General features: G+C 47.8%; 1 protein-coding gene across 6 annotated transcripts in view; it reads right to left on the reverse strand.

Moving 5' to 3' along the window:
• Nucleotides 1–5,598, reverse strand: part of AIFM3 (AIF family member 3) — a 52,382-nt gene extending 46,784 nt beyond the window's left edge. For 2 of the 6 annotated variants that reach the window (XM_083717235.1, XM_083717234.1), the window contains exon 1: nucleotides 5,215–5,598. The gene's annotated coding sequence lies outside the window, so the exon portion shown is untranslated. The remainder of the gene's footprint in view (nucleotides 1–5,214) is intronic. The other 4 variants (XM_083717237.1, XM_083717236.1, XM_083717238.1 and 1 more) reach the window with 3 other exon arrangements.
• Between the last annotated feature and the right edge of the window lie 402 nt (nucleotides 5,599–6,000).

Consider the following 6,000-nt stretch of genomic DNA (forward strand, 5'->3'; position numbering starts at 1 on the left):
TGAAGCCCTGGGCACTGGCAACCCACGCTATGCCACTGGTTGAAGTCACCCATTGCTATAACACCTCCTGCTCTTTTGGGTGCTTCCTTGGTTTCCGTCTTCGTCTCAAGATCTCCCTAAGTGTTTTGATCGGGGGGGGGGGGGAGTCAACGATAGCACATCCTCAGCACTAAATTACTATTGGGGCCTAGTATCACCACCCACAACGATCCTTTGTAGGGGTACACCCCTTTGGGGATTTCAAACTTGATGGACTCAGTGTTGTCTTTGATGTACAGAGAGACACCACCTCCAGGACAGCCTTCTCTGCCCTTCTTATAGAGTTTATCTCCAGAGATAACTGGGTTATCACCAGTTTTCTGTTACCTATCAATGCCCTCTGCTAAGACCAAGCGCTCCAGTTCAGCCATCTTTCCTCAGAGGCTCTTAGCATTGGTGCATAAACACTTGTATACAGTCTCTCAGTGCCTTTGGCTTGTGGTGCTATGACCTCTGTTACACTGTCCTGAGGCAGCCCCACCAGGAGGAAAAGAAATTGCCTCATTCTCTTCCATTCTCTTGAACTGTCGGGTGCTACTAGCAACAATAGCTGTGCTCTGCCCGCACAGCTGGTGGCAGCAACGATTCTGAATACCGATTGCCGGCAACCACAGGAGCAGAGAATTCTCTTATTATTGGGTCCTGCTTGCAGGTTTCCTTCTGGGGCATCTGGGCAGCCACTGTGTGAAGAGGACACGGGCTTGGACAGTCCAGTGGCCGGATCAAGCAGGCTCTTTCTGTTTTCTTAGGTTCTGTTGACCAGCTGCTGCTGCCTCACTCTCCATTTCCATTCAGGAAACAAAATCCCATCATTAAAGAAGCACATGCTGCCTTAGTCAGGCCACACCTGGAATACTGTGTCCAATTCTGGGCACCACAATTTAGGAAGGATGTTGACAAGCTGGAACGAGTGCAGAGGAGGGGGGCCAAGTTGATCAAGGGTCTGGAAGCCAAGCCTTATGAGGAACAGTGGAGGGAGTTGGGTATGTTTAGCCTGGTAAAGAGGAGACTGAGAGGAGATATGATAAACATCTCCAAATATCTCAAGGGCTGTCACAAGAGTGCCAACTATAGGGGGCCCTAGCGGCCCAAGCACCCACAAAAGTTTTGTTGTGGGTGCTCAGCACCCACACCACAGGGCCCCCCATGTGCCAGAAGTCACATCCAAGGCCTCATGAGACCTCAGAGATGCTGCCTGAGGCCTTGCGAAAACCTCATAACCTGACTTCTGGTAGCACCAGAAGTCAGGTTCTGAGGCTGTGGGGCGCATGATGTCATGACCCATAACCTGAGACCATGTCCGCACCCCTGACATGGAAGACAGAACAAGCTTGTTTTCTCCTGCTCTGGAGGGTAGGACTCGGACCAATGGCTTCAAGTTACAAGAAAGGAGATTCCGACCAAACATCAGGAAAACTTTCTGACAGTAAGAGTTGTTCAGCAGTGGAACAGTCTCCCTTGGGAGTTTGTCCAGGCATAGGCAAACTCCGGCCCTTCAGATGTTTGGGACTACAGTTCCCATCATCCCTGACCACTGGTCCTGTTAGCTAGGGATGATGGGAATTGTAGTCCCAAACATCTGGAGGGCCGGAGTTTGCCTATGCCTGTTGTAGACTCTCCTTCATTGGAGGTTTTCAAGCAGAGGATGGATGGCCATCTGTCATGGACGCTTTAGCGGAGATTCCTGCATTGCAGGGGGTTGGACTAGATGACCCTTGGGGTCCCTGCCAACTCTACAATTCTATGATTCTACATCAGGTGCCCATTTCACATGGAGCACCCTTCCCAAAACATTGGATTTGTGTCAGAGAGGTTTTGTATTTTTTTTTTAAATATAAAAAACCCTCTATGTTTAAAAACATATTTGAAGCCTTATTAGATCCCTCATCCCTCTTAGATGATAAGTAAATTTGAGGAAAAATATTATATTTAAATGAATTTGACACAAGAGTGTAAACAAGATGATAAATTGCTGGCAAGAATTGACAATGATGCAAATGGGAGCGGGAGGCGTGAGGGAGTCCAAAGATGTTAAGAAAAGATGTTATGATATATGTTATACTGTTCTTTATTTTTGCATTTATGTTTAAAAACCCAAATAAAATATATTTTTTTAAAAAAATAGATCCCTCATCCCTCTTACTTTGGCTTTGCACGTTGTCATTTTAACGCTACTTTTCTCAATTAAGAGAAAATAAATCCTGCTTGCCTTCGTGACACCCTAACGGTGCACCTGGAGAGAATATGTCATGTGTTGAAAGAAGCTGAATAATTAAATGCTCCCCCTGTGAGCTCCAAAGCATTTGCAGACCCCAGAGGCTGTGACTGGCAAGGAGGAGTCCTCCTGCATGAGTCACTGGCCTGCGGAGACCACCTCCTTTCCGCGGGGATTCTCCAGAGGTGGGCAGTCCTTCAGGGCCTCTAAGCCATCTCCTTCCACACAGGGACTCGGAAGCATTCGCTGCCCTCAGGGAGGCTGCCTGATGCAACTCAGCACGAGTTGCTGCTATTTTGAGTGGTGGCAGAGGCAATGTGGGCCCCCTGAAGTCTTGCGTGGGACTGACCACCACAATTATAGCACATGATTATTATTTAAATTCCTTTTTGCCCCTCTCAAATCCTTTACTATTTTATTCACATAATATATATTCTTTATAGCAAACAACTCCAAAATAAGCAGACAACTCCAAGATAAAATCATATTTAACAAAACCATGTCTCATGTTTTCATTTACACCGATCTCCTCTCTGATACTTTTACTTGATATTACTTGATCAAGTATCAAAGTATCAAATATCATCAAGAAATATCAAGATTATCATTTCAATTCCTATAGCACCCTTCATCCAACGATCACAGGGCAGTTTACAATATAAAAACACAAACATACACATAGGAGCCTTTGCCCCCTTCCCAATAAAATATTTTAGGGGGCTGGGCTCCCCCAAAGTTGATGGGCATTGCCATTTAAATGGTGTGTGTGTGTGTGTGTGTGCACTGCATCATGTGATCAATGATGTGAGGCAGGACTTACCTGCCCACCAAATATTTGATTCAAGTTGGCACCCGTGCGCATGCATAATAAACAAAAACAATAATCTACACACACAGTTTAAAAGGTCATAGATTGTTTAATTAGCCGGTTTCAGAAAGTGTGACTTAGGAAAGCTCATATTTCAGTGCAAATTAAACTTTCTCTCAGTTTTATATACGTCGCAAAATGGAATAATAATTAAAAACTTTACCTCCAAAAAGCAAACTAAATCTAGTTTCACCCCCCATCACTAGCCAGAACACCATTTGCACATCAGGCTTATCCTCTGGTAATGGAAGCATATTTGAGGTTGAAGCAAGCAAAGGGGAGTTATTTGTGGAGTGGTGGGATTCCCATCAAACAAATCCATGAGTCCTTTCAATACTCAGCCAGAATCTACAGACACACACACTGCCCTCCTTAAAGTCTGGCACACCCAGAGGCATCATTGAGTCAAGGAAAGATGCAGAAGAATGCTCAGCATCTTTCTGAAATCAGGTCATGTATTTTGGGCTGATGCATAGATGTTTAAGAATACAAGACTTTGCAATTCCGTGGGGTGGGCTGTTAAATTACTGTATTATTATTATTATTATTATTATTATTATTATTAACAGTAATAAGAATACAGTGGTACCTGAGGTTACATACGCTTCAGGTTACAGACTCCGCTAACCCAGAAATAGTGCTTCAGGTTAAGAACTTTGCTTCAGGATGAGAACAGAAATTGTGCTCCAGCAGCGTGGCAGCAGCAGGAGGCTCCATTAGCTAAAGTGGTGCTTCAGGTTAAGAACAGTTTCAGGTTAAGTACAGACCTCTGGAACGAATTAAGTACTTAACCCGAGGTACCACTGTAATAATTTATGATGGTGGAGGCAGGAGAAAAAGAAGACTTTTTAATTCACTTTTCCCTTCCTGACCTTTTTTTCTGGGGACAGGCTTTACAGAGCACCTGCTTGGCATGCAGAAGGTCCCAGGTCCCATCCCCAATGGCATCTCCAGGGCGGGGTCCCTTGCCTGAAACCCTAGAGAGCCACTGCCAGACAGAGTAAACAGTACTGAACTAGATGGACCAATGGTCTGCCTCTGTATAAGGCAGCTTCCTATTTAATTCAGCTCTTTAAAAAAAACAAAAAAAACCATAAGGACTAGAATCTTGATTTGTTTTTAAGGAAAGGGCTGTAGCTCCTTGGTAGAGCATCTGCCTTGCGAGCAGAAGGAACCAGGTTCTATCCCTAGTAGCATCCCCAGGTAGAGATGCCTGAAACCCTGGAGAGCTGCTGCCAGTTAGTGCAGACTACATTCAGCTGGAAGGATCACCGCTCTCTGACTCAGTACAAAGCAGGTTCCTATGCATCTGTGCATTACGGGAAGGGCTGTAGCTCAACGGAAGTGTATCTGCTTTGCATGCAAAATGTCTCTGGTTCAAGCTCCGGCAGCATCTCCAGGTAATGAAACCCCCCCCCCCCGAAAAAACCCTGGAGAGCTGCTGCCAGTCAGTGTAGACAATACTGAGCTAGATAGACGAGCGCTCTGAGTCCGTACAAGACAGCTTTCCTGTGTTCCTACTTCGTGACACACACCAAGGATGATTTACGCAGGAGCGGTGTCCATCATGAACCGCAGGCGAGAGAGAGAGAGAGCCTTTCAAGGGATCCTGTTTATTACCCGGCTGGAAGCGGACGGGTCAGAGTCCCTGCCGGTCAGTCACAGGGAAAGCAGAGAGCAGGAGGAGTAAAAGAAAAAGGGGAAAGTGGCGGGGGGGGGGGAGAAGCAATTAAAATGTTGTCCTTGTTGCAGCGCAGCTGTTTGCAGCACAGGGGAGGTTTTGAGCCCAAACAACGGGAGGGGGGGGGACCACTGCAGCTTTTTGGGAGCGCACACAGAGAGAGGCTGGATTATTCCTGTCCCCAGCAGCTGAAGATTTCAATCAAGGCATCTCTCATCATATGCACCACAGAAGCTATGTTTTAGCTGAGATTTCCAAAAAAGAAATGAATCATTTTCTTAGATTCCACGTCCCCCCGCTCCCCATACACACACCAAGAATCCGGGGTGCGAAGGAAAAGCCTCTGGGTTCCATCCTTCCCAACTACCCGCTTAATTCCCGCTTCCTCCAGCTGGGAGGGTTTCGCCTTACCTGGGCAGGGAGAGCAGGAAGGCGCGCAAGGAACTGGGCATCAGCCTTGGCATCAGCTGCCGGATGGAGGCAGAGGCTGTGGAAGAGGCTGCTTTCGCTCCTGCCTGGACTTCTGGGTCTTTGCAGAGAGGGAGGCCGGGTTTCCTCTGTCTCTCTCCCCCCCCCCCCCGCCCCAGCCCTGCAGTATTGATCCAAATGGGCCAAGGAGGTGCCAACTTGGCCGGAGTCCCGCAAGGCTTCCTTCTGGCGCCAGCAGCTGCTGCTCATCTGCAGCTCCCAAAAACCTTAGGCTGGGGAAAGACGGAGGGGGACTCCGGGTCCTGCATGAAACTTCCAAGGCACCTGCAGACAGAGAGAGAAAGGGAGAGAGAGAGAGAGAGAGAGAGAGAGAGAGAGAGAGAGAGAGAGGCTGTTGACAGCTCAGAGCCCCCCTGGCGGTGGCTGAGAAGACAGCCCTAGGCTCCAGGGTCAGAAGCGGACCCAGGAGTGCTCTCTGTGACTTAACCGCTTCACCGCTGCAGCGGGACAGCCAGGGAGCGAGGGAGCATCCCTTGGTGCTTGGCAAGGAAGATCAGATCGTAAGAGGAACACAGGACACAGAGAGAGAGGGAGACAAGAGGTTACATAAGGCCACAGGAAGCTGCCTGAGTCAAAACCCTGGTCCATTCGGCTCAAAATAGTCTGTGCTGACTGGTCCGGTGATTTTGGGAGTCTCCTGGAGACAGGGGCAGTTTTACTAGGAAACTAATGAATCTAATGAATGCCGATCAGAAGGTCGGCGGTTCG

The sequence above is a fragment of the Podarcis gaigeae genome (genome assembly GCF_964106915.1).
Source record: "Podarcis gaigeae genome assembly, chromosome: 16".
NCBI classification, from domain to species: Eukaryota; Metazoa; Chordata; class Lepidosauria; order Squamata; family Lacertidae; genus Podarcis; species Podarcis gaigeae.